The sequence below is a fragment of the Petaurus breviceps genome, unplaced genomic scaffold (assembly GCF_028583685.1).
Source record: "Petaurus breviceps papuanus isolate PSGF00001 unplaced genomic scaffold, PetGlider_PUasm1.0 214, whole genome shotgun sequence".
In the NCBI taxonomy this organism is placed as follows: Eukaryota; Metazoa; Chordata; class Mammalia; order Diprotodontia; family Petauridae; genus Petaurus; species Petaurus breviceps.
Window position 1 is genome coordinate 2,939,407 of NW_027185863.1, and position 14,352 is coordinate 2,953,758.

The 14,352-nt window shown below is 40.3% G+C and overlaps 1 long non-coding RNA gene across 2 annotated transcripts in view; it reads left to right on the forward strand.

The window, feature by feature from the left end:
• LOC138165710 (uncharacterized) overlaps positions 1-14,352 on the forward strand; it is an 81,443-nt gene that overhangs the window by 53,187 nt on the left and 13,904 nt on the right. The window contains exon 3 of one of the 2 annotated variants that reach the window (XR_011169423.1): positions 4,542-4,662. This is a non-coding gene — a long non-coding RNA (uncharacterized lncRNA). Of the gene's footprint in view, positions 1-4,541; positions 4,663-13,309; positions 13,657-14,352 lie in introns of those variants that run through there. The other variant, XR_011169424.1, reaches the window with a different exon arrangement.

Below are 14,352 nucleotides of genomic sequence, written 5' to 3' on the forward strand. Positions count from 1 at the left end.
CTTTTGGTAGTATACCAAAGATCCAAGATCTAGAACTGCAAAGAACCTCAGAGGTCAAGTAGCCCAAACACCTCCCCCCCCACTTTGTAAACTATTGAGTCTCATCATATCCCCCAAGCAAAAAGTACAGGGACCAGTTAACCCATGAGCCTAGACCTTTTTTTAATGTCCTTCATTCATCCTTCAGTAACCCAGTAGCCTCCTGATCCCAGAAGTTCATCATATTGATGCTGACTTTAGTGTCATGTATGATCAGCATAGCCTGTTGCAACTCAGAGCCCTTCAGCCTTCTCGGGAGCTGGGATTGTAGGCTTGTGTCATCACACCCAGCTAACCTCATTTTGTAGATGAGGGCACTGAGGCTTAGTCTTGCCCAATGTCACACAAGTAGTAAGTGCCAGAGGCTGAGTTTGGACTTGAGTTCTTTAGCTCCAGAACCAGTATTCCTTCTACTGATTTGCACTGCCACCCTCACTGCTTTTAAGATGCACAGTATACAAGCTATAATACTCATGAATCTCAAAGGCCCCCATGAAGTCCCTTGGCATCCATAATGCCTTCCCATATCCTCATTAGACCCTTTTTTCCTTCATCTGGATTTCTGGAGCAGAGATTGTCCATACCACTCATTTGTCACATGTCATTTATTGCCTTTTATGGTTAGGTATTTTTCATGTGTACATGTTTTAGTTCCCTAGCTATATTGCAAACTCTGTGAAAGTAGGGACGGTGTTGTTGTATTTTGTATCTTCCCCAGTGCGTATGAAAGGTTGATTATAATAAATATTTGTTAATTAATCAATTCTTGTTGATAATTAAGCACAGATGTATCTTTTTATTGAAAACCCTGCTCTTCAGTTGTCAGCAAAAGCATCAAATGACTTCTCAGTTCCTAGCTAGTGGTAACTCATCTTGGTGGGCAGAGACTCATACAGGGTCATGGTTGCTCATAAATGTGCTAATGTGGTTTCCTTGGCAACCCCCAGTTGAGTGGAGAATGGCAGTCATGCTGAAGGAGGCATATCAATTAATCCCAGACTGATCAGATGACAGTTCTATTTTGGAGCCCTTTCTTATCAATTAGAAGAAAAGGTGTCTGACATGCATAGATTTCTCAGCAGTTTTGCCTTTGTTTTAGCTTATAAGCAACAGGGAGGAGAGCTCAAGCTGATTGGTAAAAGAAAAGATCACAGAGGATTTTGATGGATTGACTAAAGGTTATGGTAAAACTAGGAAATGAAAAAAAATTTTTTTTTGCTTTTTTTTTGGAGGGCAATTGGGGTTAAGTGACTTTCCCAAGGTTACACAGTTAGTAAGTGTTAAGTGTCTGAGGCCTGATTTGAACTCAGGTCCTCCTGACTCCAGGGCTGGTGCTCTATTCACTGCAACACCTACCCACCCAGAAATGAACATTTTAATGTTTAGAATTTGCTTCCTAAACTAAAAACAGGGTGTTATGGACATGCAACTTCCTGATGTTTCTCTTTGAAAATTATTAGTGTCACTGATTAATAATAATAGCTAATAATACCTGTGCTCTCTGTGTACCGGGCACTGTGCTAAGCACTTTACAAATATCTCGTTTGATCCTCACAAGAACCCTGTAGTGTAGATACAATTATCACCATAATTTTACAGGTGAGGAAACTGAGGCAGACAAAGGTTAAGGGACCTGCTCAGGGACACACAGCCAGTAAGTGGCTGAGGCTGGATCTGAAATCTGGTCTCTCTGATTCCTGGCCCAGTACTCCAGATAACATGCCACCTAGCTACTCCTGTCAATGATCGGAGCAGGAGAGGAGGCAGGGAATGGGCAGATAGGAAGGGGAAAGTGTCATACTTTTAGGTGGTGAGTGAATGCAAAGAGTACTAGGCTTGGAGTCAGAAAAACCTGGGCTCAAAGGACTGTCTTTAACACATCGTGAGATAGCGGACAAGCCCAGGCAACTCTGATGAATGAGTGGAATCAGTGGAGGGAGTCTACACCCCAAGAGTTCACCATATTGATAAAGTCGTCAGTCTGTCCCTCCCCACCACCACCATCATCAAAAGAAAATTGGTATATATTAGAATTGATGATTCTGGGAGAAGGGAAAGAGCCACGAGAAAAGGTAGATTGAAGGTCAGAGAGAGGAAGAAGATGATTGATGAACGACTCAGTGTTCCAGAGGAGGGAAGAGGGATGGGATCAGTGGCCTATGAGAAAGAGTTAGACTTGAAACGGAGGGCTACTACCTCATCCTCGAAGATTAGAGTGAAAGAAAGGAGGAGAAATTAATAAACCCCTATTTTGTGCATATCAAGTATAATGAGATGTGCAAAGAAGTATATTGGAGGTTGAAGGAATGATGAATCACCTTGATGTCTCCTTAGCACAAATGTATATTTAGGAGAAGTAACGGTGTTAAAAAATTCTGGGAGATAGTGCCTCTAATTTTTTTGTTATTCTTGCATTTAGTTGCATTACATTGTTTGAGGTTTAGAAATCTTTTTGTTGCAAAGAGGGATTTTTTAAGATGGCATTTGATATAAGGCATTTGACTTCTAGTTTCATGAAGGTGGTAATATGTCATGTCAAAATATTTTTGTTTATAAAATGTTTCTAAATTTTGCACTTCAATTGCAAATGTGCTGAGTGCATTTAGTTTTTAGCCAAAAGATCTAGTTTCAAATCCTACTGCCTCAGCTTCTGGTGCTGCTTTGGGCATATCACTTAACCTCTCTGGGCCTTGGTTTCCTCCTCTGCAAAATGAATGGGTCAGAATGGATCATCTCCAAAATCACTTCCAGCTCTAAATCCTATGGAATCAAAGAGAGTTTTAAATAAAACCATCAGTTAGCAAATTGCACTATGTGCAAGGCTCTGTATTGTAGAAGATTAAATGAAGTACAAAAATGCAATGCCTTATCCTTGTTTTCATGGAGCCTGCCATTTAGTTGAGGTAGATAAGACATAAATATATAAAAATATAACAATAGGAGTGTAATACAAATAGAACCTGGGAGTCCTTACTGAAACTTCCACTTTCCCTAATCTGTAGGGTCCCTCAGAGTTTAGCTACTACTGTATCCCCTCGGGGCTCTAGAGGAAGCCAGTATCCTTTGAGTACTATAGTTCATGAAGCAGTAGGCTGTGGTTCAGGTTTCTGCTTCTCATTCAGTTTCCCTGGAATGCACTCCCTCTCTGCTGCCAACCAGTTAAAAACTTAAGGGCCCAAAATGACTTGGATTTTTACAGATGACTCACAGAGTACAAACAAGTTTCCTCAGCCAATCAGATGTATTTTCTGTGTGCTGATTAAGAACTTTTCCAAACTTAGTATAAAGCCTATGATTGATTGGGGTATATGGTGTCTTCAGGAAGAACCAGTACCTCTGGTGTGAGGGCTTGCCAAGGCCTTTTCAGGGCTGCCCATCCACCTGTGGCTTCCTCCTTCCCTCAACTCTCACCTGTGGCTCCAAGAAACTGTAACATGTGCAGCAGCCACACCTGAGTAAACAATATCAGCAGATGGGCTAAACTAATTTGAGGGTAACTGACAGGCCTCAAACCCATCAATGAGTTAAAAGGAATGTCAACCCCAAGCATGGGAAGACTTCCCCCAGCAGAATAGGTGGATGAGAACAATTTGTTCCAATGGCCATGAAGGTGACTGAAGCAAACACTGTGGAACACTTAGAGCTTGGTCAGACATTGAAGGTCCCAAGGTTATCCACTGCATCCCAGGCCATCATCAGACAGCTTGACTTTCATCCTGCCCAGGGGTGGGGAACCTATGGCCTCGAGGGCACATGTGGCCTTCTAGGTCCTCAGGTGTGGCCTTTTAACTGAGACCAAGTTTTACAGAACAAATCCTTTTATTAAGGGGATTTGTTCTGTGAAATGTAATCCAATTCACAAGTAAGTCAAGACATCACCCCATGATGTCATTGGTCCTCTGACAGTGAAGGATGAAGTAATTGGAGAAAATGCTAAATTTCAGTTACAGATCAGGGGTCATACACTACTAAGGCCTCCTAAATTCCTTTGTAACAACCCCTGGTCTTTGAGGTTCCTTCAAAATCTATGATCCTAAGAATTTCAACAGGCAGAAATGAGTATTTTACAGGGGAAAATATACCATTTTGCTCAGTAAAATATTGTTTTCTCTTTTTCTATGATCGTGTTCTAACCTTCTGTCCTTGTTCAGTGCAATTCAATCATCAAGGTTCTTCCTTGCAGAATCCCTTTTGATTTGTCTCATGATGCTTTCCCCCCTCCCCCCATTGTTTTCTATACAAAACAAAGGAGCTTTATTATTATTGTTGCTTTGGCAATTAGGAGCACTGCTCAATCAGGCACTTGAGACAAATCAGGGCTGAAAAGTCGCACAAATTATAAATATTACAAACAGCAGAAGAGAATCTCACCTCTCAGGCAAGGTTTATATAATGACACTTAGAGAACGGTCACCAGTCTTGGTTCAATTTGTTCAGTTTGGCCCTTGTTAATTTGAATCAAGCCACCTGTAACTGAAGTCCTTTCTTTGTCTCTCTCCAAGGAAGGCAGATCCATGCTGCTCCGTTACAAGCCCCTACCCTACCGTCTGCATCAGTCACTGCTCTCAAAGTACTGAGAAGTTCCCAGGAAGATTTCCTTCTTATTCTCCAGAACCTTGTAAGGTATTGTAGGGGGTGTAGCTCGAACAGGATCTTGGGTCAAGTTCAGAGATGAAATGAGGTATTTGCATGTCATTAAACATTCAACACACAGAGGTTTACTTTGTCCAAAACAACAAAGAAAGGCAAAAAAAAAAAATAGATACAGTGTCACTTAGTTTCTCTAGATGCATTTCCTTCCACCCTCCCCACTAGCATAGAAACCCTCTCTTGAAAACTTCAGAAATCCACCAACTCTGAAGGGCCTAGGTTCCATGTAAGTAGAATTGTTTTAGGTCCTTAGATGACCAGAAGGGCAGCTAAGTTGCACAGTTGTTTGTGATGAAAAACCTCATCCAAAATTGAATCAAGAACACAGAGATCTCTTAGGATAAGAACAGGAATTTATTCTCTTCCCCAGGAGAAGAGGGCAGTCTTCCCCATTACTGATCATGAGGAAGAGGCACATTACAAAAGGTGGAACAAAAATTTATACTCTAAAGCAGTCAAACCCCCTTTCCCCAGCTATCCCTTTTCCCGTTGGCTGAGAGGTGGGCTCAAGTCTTGGTGCGAAAATCTTCCCCAATGGCAAGTTACAGGGAAGCCCACCACTATCCCTCAGTGGCTGAGAGACAGGCTTACAAAGAACAAGAATGCTGATTGACAGCAAGGGAAAGGGGGAAGGGTCACAAAGGCAATGGGGGAGGAGTGGGCTCAGGATGTCCCTGACTCCCACTGGCCGAAAGGAGAGGCCCACAGGGGCAGGAAATCAGAAAGCCTCCTGAAAGGGCCTGCTGCTGATTGACAGCAGAAATGGAGAGGGGAAGGGGAGAGGTGAAGCAGACAGTCAGAATTGAAGCTCCTTTCTGAGTTTTCACACCCCCAGACACAGTGAATAAAGAGCCAGGCCTAAAGTCAGGAAAACTCCTCTTCCTGAGTTCAAATCTGGCCTCAGACACTTACCAGCTGTGTGACCCTGGATAAGTCACCTCACCCTGTTTGCCTCAGTTTCCTTTCTGTAAAATGAGCTGGAGGAGGAAATAGCAAGCCACTGTAGTATTTTTTTCCAACAAAACCCCAAATGGGGTCACAAAGAGTCTGACATGACTGAAAACTGACTGAACAACAGCAAGAAAACCAGAAAGCTGCATCAGGGAAGCCAGAGGCAATCAAGTCGTAGGGTCAGTTTGTCCTGGGAATGCCCCATGTTGACTGTGGGGGGATAAGAGGGGAGGGGAAGGAGAAGAGAAAGCATTACAAGGAGAGGTCAATCATGTTCAGTGGCAGCATTGTCTTCTTTTAGGTAAAGTATCTTCAATTTGTAGAAAAGAGGAAAAATGATGTGTCAGGGAAACCCTGGTCCCGTCAGGGTGTTCTACCCTTTTTGTTTGTTTTTGCTCTCCATTCATTGTTTTTAGGTGATATCACCAAGAGTCACTGGCCTTAGAGTCAGAATATACATTTCCTGGTTCCCACACTTAACCACCTTCCCCATACCTTCGTAGGATTCAGAGCCTGAAGGGTCACCTAGTACATCCTCCTTGCACAATATATATGGAAACTAAGGACGTACAAGGACACTAAAATTCAATGAGGTCAAATGATTTGTACAATGTCACCCAAAAGTAGGAGAAACAGGATTCAAGTCTAGTTAGAGGAGTATAGTATGGTGGATAGAGGGCTAGACTGGGAGCTAAGAAAACCTAAAATCAAAGTTGAACTAAGATCCTTGTTAACTATGGAATTATTTAACAACCTGAGCCTCAATTTCCTCATCTGTAAAATAAGTGGGAGGAAGCGATAATACCTAGAGTACTTGCTTTCCAGAGATGTTGTGAGCCAAATGAAATCATGTATATTGTCATTTTTTAAATGCACATATTATTAATATAAAAATAAGTGCCTGTTATTATTGTCTCTTGACTCATCTTCCTGCTAAACCATGCTGATAGGGCACATGCCAATATGCCATGGCTGGTGCTTGTACTTGGGGGTTCTGAGCTGCTGACAAATTTGGGCATAGGCTATGGCGAGATAAACAGGCCTAGACTGAAAACAGAGCAAGTCAGAGCTTCCACGCAGATCAACAATGTGTCAGACTGAGGGTGGCTTCTGTTCTTCTTGTTCGGGTAAGGTAGAGACACCCAGGATGCAAAAGCCCATGCTGAAAGGGCCTTAATCTTTAAGGCTCCTGAGTTGTAAGTGGGTGAGAAATTCCCTTCTCTATAGCAAAAGGCAGCGTTTTATAGTGGGAGGAGAATGGACTGAGAATTCAGGAAGTCCTAGGCTCTTCCCCTCACCTCAGATACTTACCAGGCAAGTTATTTAATTTCCTGAGCTTTGATTTCCTCATCTGTAAAATGAAGATGGTAGTCAAAGCACCAATTTCACAGGGCTGTTGTGAGTGTCAAATGAAATTGTGTGTGTGTATGAAAACATGTATGTGTGTCCGCATATGTATGTGTGTACACACATACATATTATTGTTCAGTCTTTTCAGTCTGACTCTTTGTGACCACATTTGGGGTTTTCTTGGCAAAGATACTGGAGTGGTTTGCCATTTCCTTCTGCAGTTCATTTTTACAGATGAGGAAACTGAGGCAAACAGGGTTAAGTGACTTACTCAGGGTCACACAGCTAGTGCCTGAATCTGTCTTTGAACTCAGGTCTTCCTTTATCCAGTCCTGGAGGTCTATCCAGTGTGCCACCTGGCTACCTATATATAGACATACACATACATACATACACACCCATTTATATGTATATACATACATATTACACACACATATACATATAAATGTAACAAATAATTTGCAAACCTTAAGGTGATCTACAAGTGTCAGATTTATTATCCTCTTTACCCAAGTGTCTTACTGCCATCAAGCTTGCATTTGCCAGCATCCAGTGGAATGTCTTGTCATCTGAAACTAGAGTACTCACCAGCTTCAACCTCAACCTCTCACCTCAAGTTCTAGTTCAACCATAACCTCAGCTTCCAGACTATATACACTGAGAGGCCTTTGAATACCAGAATAATGTCTGCAGGGATTTTCCCTTTACCCCATCAAAGCAAAAGATAAGGGTTTGCAGGAAAACATAATACACAGTATCAGCAACATCTCGTGATGATCATCTGTGAATGACTCAACTCTTCTAAGACAAGTACAAAGGATTCATGAAGGAAAATGCTACCCACATCCAGATAAAGAATTGATAGACTCTGAATTCAGATCAAAGCATATTTTTTTTCATTTACTTTATTCTTTCTCATGGGTTTTTTTTCCTTTTGATCTGTTTCTTCTTTCACAACTGTGACTAATATGGAAATATTTTTTTGCATGATAGCACATGTGTAAACTATATCAAACTATCTACCATTTTAAGAAGAGGGGAGGGGAGGAAGGGAGAAAAATTTGGAACTCAAAATCTTGTAAAAAGGAATGTTAAAATTTTCTTGATATGTAACTGGGGAAAAAAATAAAATACTATTAAACTTTTAAAAAAGGAGAGAGATAAGGGTTTATTCTCTGAACCCCCCTGTTGCTTAAATATGTTATCATGCCTAGAAGACTTTCTTCCTTCTACTAAGGAACAACCATTCCACTTCTTCCTATCCAGACTCTCTAAGCCCAATAGAGATAGGGATTGTATAACTAGGTCATATTTATGTATACACAGATATGATAAAGAACTCTTAGAAATGTGATCCCTAGCTTTTCCCTGAAGGAGAAAAAAAGTCCTTTTATTTAAAATATAAATGATTGGGTGTTTTCCCCCCATTTTTTTGATATCGCATGTTTAGAGGGAGAGAAGACTTGCATGGTTTACATTAGCATTTTCAAAGGCATTGGTTAAAAGTTGTTTTGAACAAAGGAAAATGTGTGTTTGATTTCAGTAAGTGCAGTTGATCTTGCCTTCACCTTCTCATTTCCTGTCTCTCTTTCCCTTCATCTCATAAAGAAAAATATATTTTTTGTCGAATTCTTAAAGCTTATTTACATTCCATTAACATAATGATTCTATCAGTCACAAGGAGTAAAACAGAGGCATAGCTTTTCTTTTATCCTCAAACTGATATGGACATTGACTAAACTGAGGAAGAATCAAGGTTCAGGGGAATATGGACAGCCTCTGGGGCCAGAGGGGCAGCTAGGTATTGCAGTGAATAGAGCACCAATCCTGGAGTCAGGAAGATCTGAGTTCAAATGCACCCTCAGACATTTACTAGCTGTGTGACGCTGGGTAAGTCACTTCACTCTGCCTCAGTTTCCTTATCTTTAAAATGAGATAAAGAAGGAAATGGCAAACCACTCCCTTATCTTTGCCAAGAAAACCCCAAATGGAGTTACAAAGAGTTGGACATGATTGAAACAACTAATCAAAGTTTGATAATACTCTTTAATTGTAGTATATGCTCTTGGTTTCTTTCTTTACCCTTTTGACCTTCAAAAAACTTTTTCCCCTTTTTCTCCTAGACCTACTTTTTTCTGGTTTCTTCTCTCCATAGACTTTATAGACCAGAGGTTCTCAACTTTTACAAATACTAAGTGTGGAGGTACAAGGCAGGATTTGGAGCTAAAGGAGCTGGGTTTGAAGTCTAGCTCTAACATTTCCTACCTGTGTGACCATTGACAAATCAGACGACCTCCCTGGAGCTCAGTTTCTCGTCTATAAAATGAGGAAGCCAGACTGAATGGTCTAGCCAGTCCAAAACCTGTAATATCTTTTGTCAAGAAGTTTAATAAATGTTCACGTGATAGTAGTTGTACTTTTAATATCTATTGATTAAGAAAGTACATGATGACAGAAAGCTATGAATTCAGTAATGTTTCTAAGTGAATTTGTATTTTTATGAATCAAAAAATTTATATCCCATTTGGAAAGAATGCTTTCTTTCCAAAGAATGTGTAACATACTTATTCAGCCTATAGAAGTTTTTAAAATTAATATTCCTATATAAATTCAAATGTTATCTGACCACTTGCAATAGTTCCATAGTTCTCTCGAGACCCCCATATCTCAGACTTGGAATCAATGCTGTAGAGTTCTATATTTGTTAAGGTGAAAGTCAACTCACTTTGCCGTCATTTAGAGAAGCAGGGGTGATTCCCCAGGAAAACGTAAAGGACATGAAATTTTTTTTCCAGTCTCCAAGTCTCTCCATTTTTTTCCATTTCCTAACATCAAGTGCCCAGTAGTTTCAAAATCTGCTGATCAGCGGAGATCTGATAAACTAACTGACTCATATGTAAATAGAAGCACTGTGATAAGGCTTGTTTACTCCACCTGGTATTTGAAATTTAGCAAGAAAGAAAGCTTTGAAGTCAAGCCTCGGGCCAATAAGAATTAAAGTTCTCACATCACTGAAAGGAAGGTGGTTCTGATTATTGTATTTTTGTTATCAAATGGTTCAGTGGCGGAGATATCTTTGGGAGTCAAGGTTCAGTGTTTTCAAATCCTCTTAAGTCACAACATTACTAAGTACCCAAGCATAGTCTAGTTCTGGAGGAATTAACAGCTGTGCTATAAAGCTGTGGTGTCAAAGTCAAATAAAAAAAGGGGGGGGGGGTCACTAAACCGTACATAAGGATCCCTGCAGCAGCACATTGACTTAGAAAATCATATGTTAACATCTATGTTCTACTGTATTCTTATTTATGTTGTCAAATTTTTCCCAATTACATTTTAATCTGGTTTGGTATCACTTTGAAGTGTTGTACCCACAATTCAGCACAGGCCAGGCTATGTGTCTGATTATCTGCTATAGAGGTCAAGGCCATTTGTTAGCTATGGAGGTTCTGGGTTCATGGAACTGTCATAAAATCCTGGTCAGGTCTCACCAATTTCCTAGAACATCAGTATTTTCATCCCAAGAAGGTTATCTTTTTCCTATCATAGTTGATTTATATATTCAAGGTGGGAGTCAGGTAACCCATCTCACGTGTATTGTTCTAGGGTGTCAAGAGAGTATTACTAATTAGCACCTTTGTCACAGTTGACTTTCAGAAGGAGCTTTTTAGTTTATAAAATACTTTGAATTCAATTGGAATTTGGATATCTCAATCATCACAATAACTCTATGGGGCAAGAAGGTAGTTCATTCTTTGTTGCAAAGATGAAGGACCTGAGACTCAGCAAAATTGTTACTTATTTAGCAAGTAAACAGTAGACACTAGCTAGACTGAAACTCTAGACCTCTGATCCTAATTCTATGACTGTTTCCATTACATCACAGCTGCTTTATCACAGCTATTTAAAGGATCTCTGAGACAATATAGTCCAAGCCATTTTGAAAAAGAATGCCCTTTGTACCATGCCAAGCAGCCAGATGGTCACAAAAGTTGAGCATTTGCTTGAAGACCTCCATTGGGAGGGAATCCATTCTTTCCAAGACCTACCATTCCAATTCAGGTAGTTCTCCTTATCAGGAAGTGTTTCCCCCCCTGACATTAAGGCTGAATTTGTTTACAATTTTCATTCATTGCTCCCAGTTCTATTCTATAGTGCCAAGTAGAAAGTCTAATTTCTTTTCCATATAACAGCCTTTGTTATCATGTCTACTGCTAAGTCTTCTCTAGGCTAAATAGTTTCAGTTCCTTTAGGCAGTCTCCATGTGGCATGATCCCAAGGCCCTTTCACCATTCTGATTGCCCCCACCTCCCACCCCTAACAATCTCCAGCTTATTACTGGCCTTCCTGATATGTAATATCCCAAACTGAGCACCATGTTATATATATGATCAAACTAGGGCAGTAGACCACAGCCAGACTTTTATCTTCCCTAAATCTCAACAGGAGTAATAAGGTCGCTCATTGGAGAGAGAGCCAGGAAGACATTTTCCTGAGTTCAAATCCAGCCTTAGATACATACTAGCTGTGTGACCCTATGAAAATCACTTAACTTTGCCTCTGTTTTCTCATCTGTAAAATTAGCTGGAGAAGGAAATAGCAAACTACTTCAATATCTTTGACTAGAAAACCTCAAGCAGGGTCACAAAGGATTGGATGTGACTAAAAATGACTGAATAACATAGCCTCAACTTTATGCCTTTCTATGCAGCTTAAAATTGCATTAGGTTTATTTGCTGCCATATCATACTGCTAATCCCTACTAAGCTTGCAGTCCCTTGGTACTAGTCCCCAGAACTTTTTCAGAAAATTATTTTCTTGTCACACTATCCCCTTCTTGAACTAGTGAGGTTAGTTTTTAAAATTCAAATGTTACTCTACATTTATTTGCCTCTCTTAAATTTCATCTCATTCAGTCATGTCTGACTCTTCATGACCCCATCTAGGGTTTTCTTGGCAAAGATTTTGAAGTGGTTTGCCATTTCCTTCTCCAACTCATTTGATAAATTAGGAAACTGAAGCAAACAGAGTTAAGTGATTTGCCCAAGGTCGTATAGCTAGTAAGTATCTGAGGTTGGATTTGAACTCAGGTCCTCCTGACTCCAGGCCTGAAACTATATCCACTGTACCACCTAGCCATCCCATTATCTTATTAGATTGGGCCAAATGTTCTAGCCTGATAGGATCTTTTTGAATCATAACTCTGTCTTATAATGTTACACTTATCCCTCCTAACTTTGTGTCTTTGGCAAGTTTGATGAGCAAGCCCTCTGGGTCTTTATCCACATCTAAGTATTGGGGTGGATTGAATCAATCAATCACCCCATCCCACTTATCCCTAATACCATTATCAGATAAGAAAACAATTGTATTGAGTCAATCATTCCTAGTAGCCTCTCCAGAACAGTGGGCGCATCTGGAGCCCATGACAAAGTAGACACAATTAGGAAAGAACAGGTATAACAATCAACAAACCTACTCACAAAGAGCTTACATTCTTTTTATTTAAAAATGTAATTAATTATTTTTTTAGCTTTCAACATTCACTTTTATAAGATTTTGAATTCTAAATTTCACCCCCTTTTCCCTCCTCCCTCCCAAAGATGACATGCAATCTGATATAGCCTATACATATACAATCATATTAAACATATTTTCACATTAGTCATGTCATGAAAGAAGAATCAGAACAAAAGGGAAAAACTATGATGGAAGAAAAAAAAGAGAGAAAATAGTATGCTTCGATCTGCATTCAGACTCCATAGTTCTTTCTCTGGATGTGGATAGCATTTTCCATCAAGAGTCTTTTGGAATTGTCTTAGAACATTGCATTGCTGAGAAGAGCTAAGTATATCAAAGTTGGTCATCATACGATGTTACTATTACTGTGTATAATATTCTCCTGGTTCTGCTCACTTCACTCAGTATCAGTTCATGTAAGTCTTTCCAGGTTTTTCTGAAATCAGCCTCCTCATCATTTCTTATGGAACAATAGTATTCCATTACATTCATATACCACGACTTGTTCAGTCGTTCCCTAATTGATGGACGTCCCCTCAATTTCCAGTACTTTACCACTAGACAAGAGCTGCTAGAAATATTTTTGTACATGTGGGTACTTTTCCCTTTTTTATGATCTCTTTGGGATACAGACCTAGTAGTGATATTGCTGGATCAAAGGGTATGCACAGTTTTATAGCCCTTTGGGCATGGTTCCAAATTAAGAGCTTACATTCTAACAGAAGATGAGTACATATAAGAATACATACAGTAGAAATATAACGTGAATAAATACAAATGTATAAGAAAGCCTGCACAGCTCTGCTGAATCAATTGATCAAAAGCATTTCAACTAGGTGTGAAAAGGAAGTCTTTTTGGATTAGTTGCAGGCCTTAGGCCCTCCCATGCCCTTTGGGGCTTTTAAAAAACCATTAAGCTATTTTAGAACTGGGAATTTGAGAATCTGGCAGCGGAGAAGAGAAAGTCATTCCCTGGAGAATGATCACCTAGAGCGGAGGAAATAAGCTAGCCTGGGTTTCTTCTTCCCCTTTCCCTGCCTGGAGGAGACTCTTGTCAATTTCATAGGATCAAAGTTTTCAGACTTTCCATCTGTGCTCTCTAGTCTCAGCAGCCTCTCCAGAACAGCTGACTGAATCAGGAGCCAAGAGGTAGGTAGCTTCAGGATTTTACAAGCCCCCTAGAGCAACTGTGACATGCTGAAGAGGTACTTCAGGAGGACGATGTGAAGGAGGGAAAAGAACTTAATAGCAGCCTGAAGCTGTGGTGTGAGCTTCCCCTTTGCCGCACGTGTGCGCCCTCCCTGGACTCTGTATATACTGCTAGGAAAGTATGTCACAAACATTTGGGGAAAAGGTTTAGGCTACTTGTTCTTACCTCATAGGGTTTTGTGGGCATCAGATGAGATAACAAAGGAAAAGAGTTATGCAAACTTTTAAAAAGTTCTATATAAATGTTATCTATTATTACTACTCTACCTTAGGAAATCTTTAAAAGCTAGTTGGGGCTGGCTAATTAATATCAAATGATAATCATGGGAGGAAGCACACTGTTGGGGAGAGGGGGTTGTGAACTATAGCTTTAGAAAGCTATCTCTCAGTCCCTTAGGGTTACCCCTGACAGGAGATATAGCTACCCTCCAGACACCTGACCAGTGCCAGGAAGGGTTGGGAGAGTAGCTCCAAAGCATGCCCCACTGAGTGATTGATAAAAACATTAAACAACACTAGACCTAGACCTAGACCCTCAAGACTCACATCTCTGACTCCTCATTATCTCTCATCTCTCATATTCAGTCTGTTACCAAGGCCTGTCAATTTTACCTTTGCAACATCTCTTGATTATGC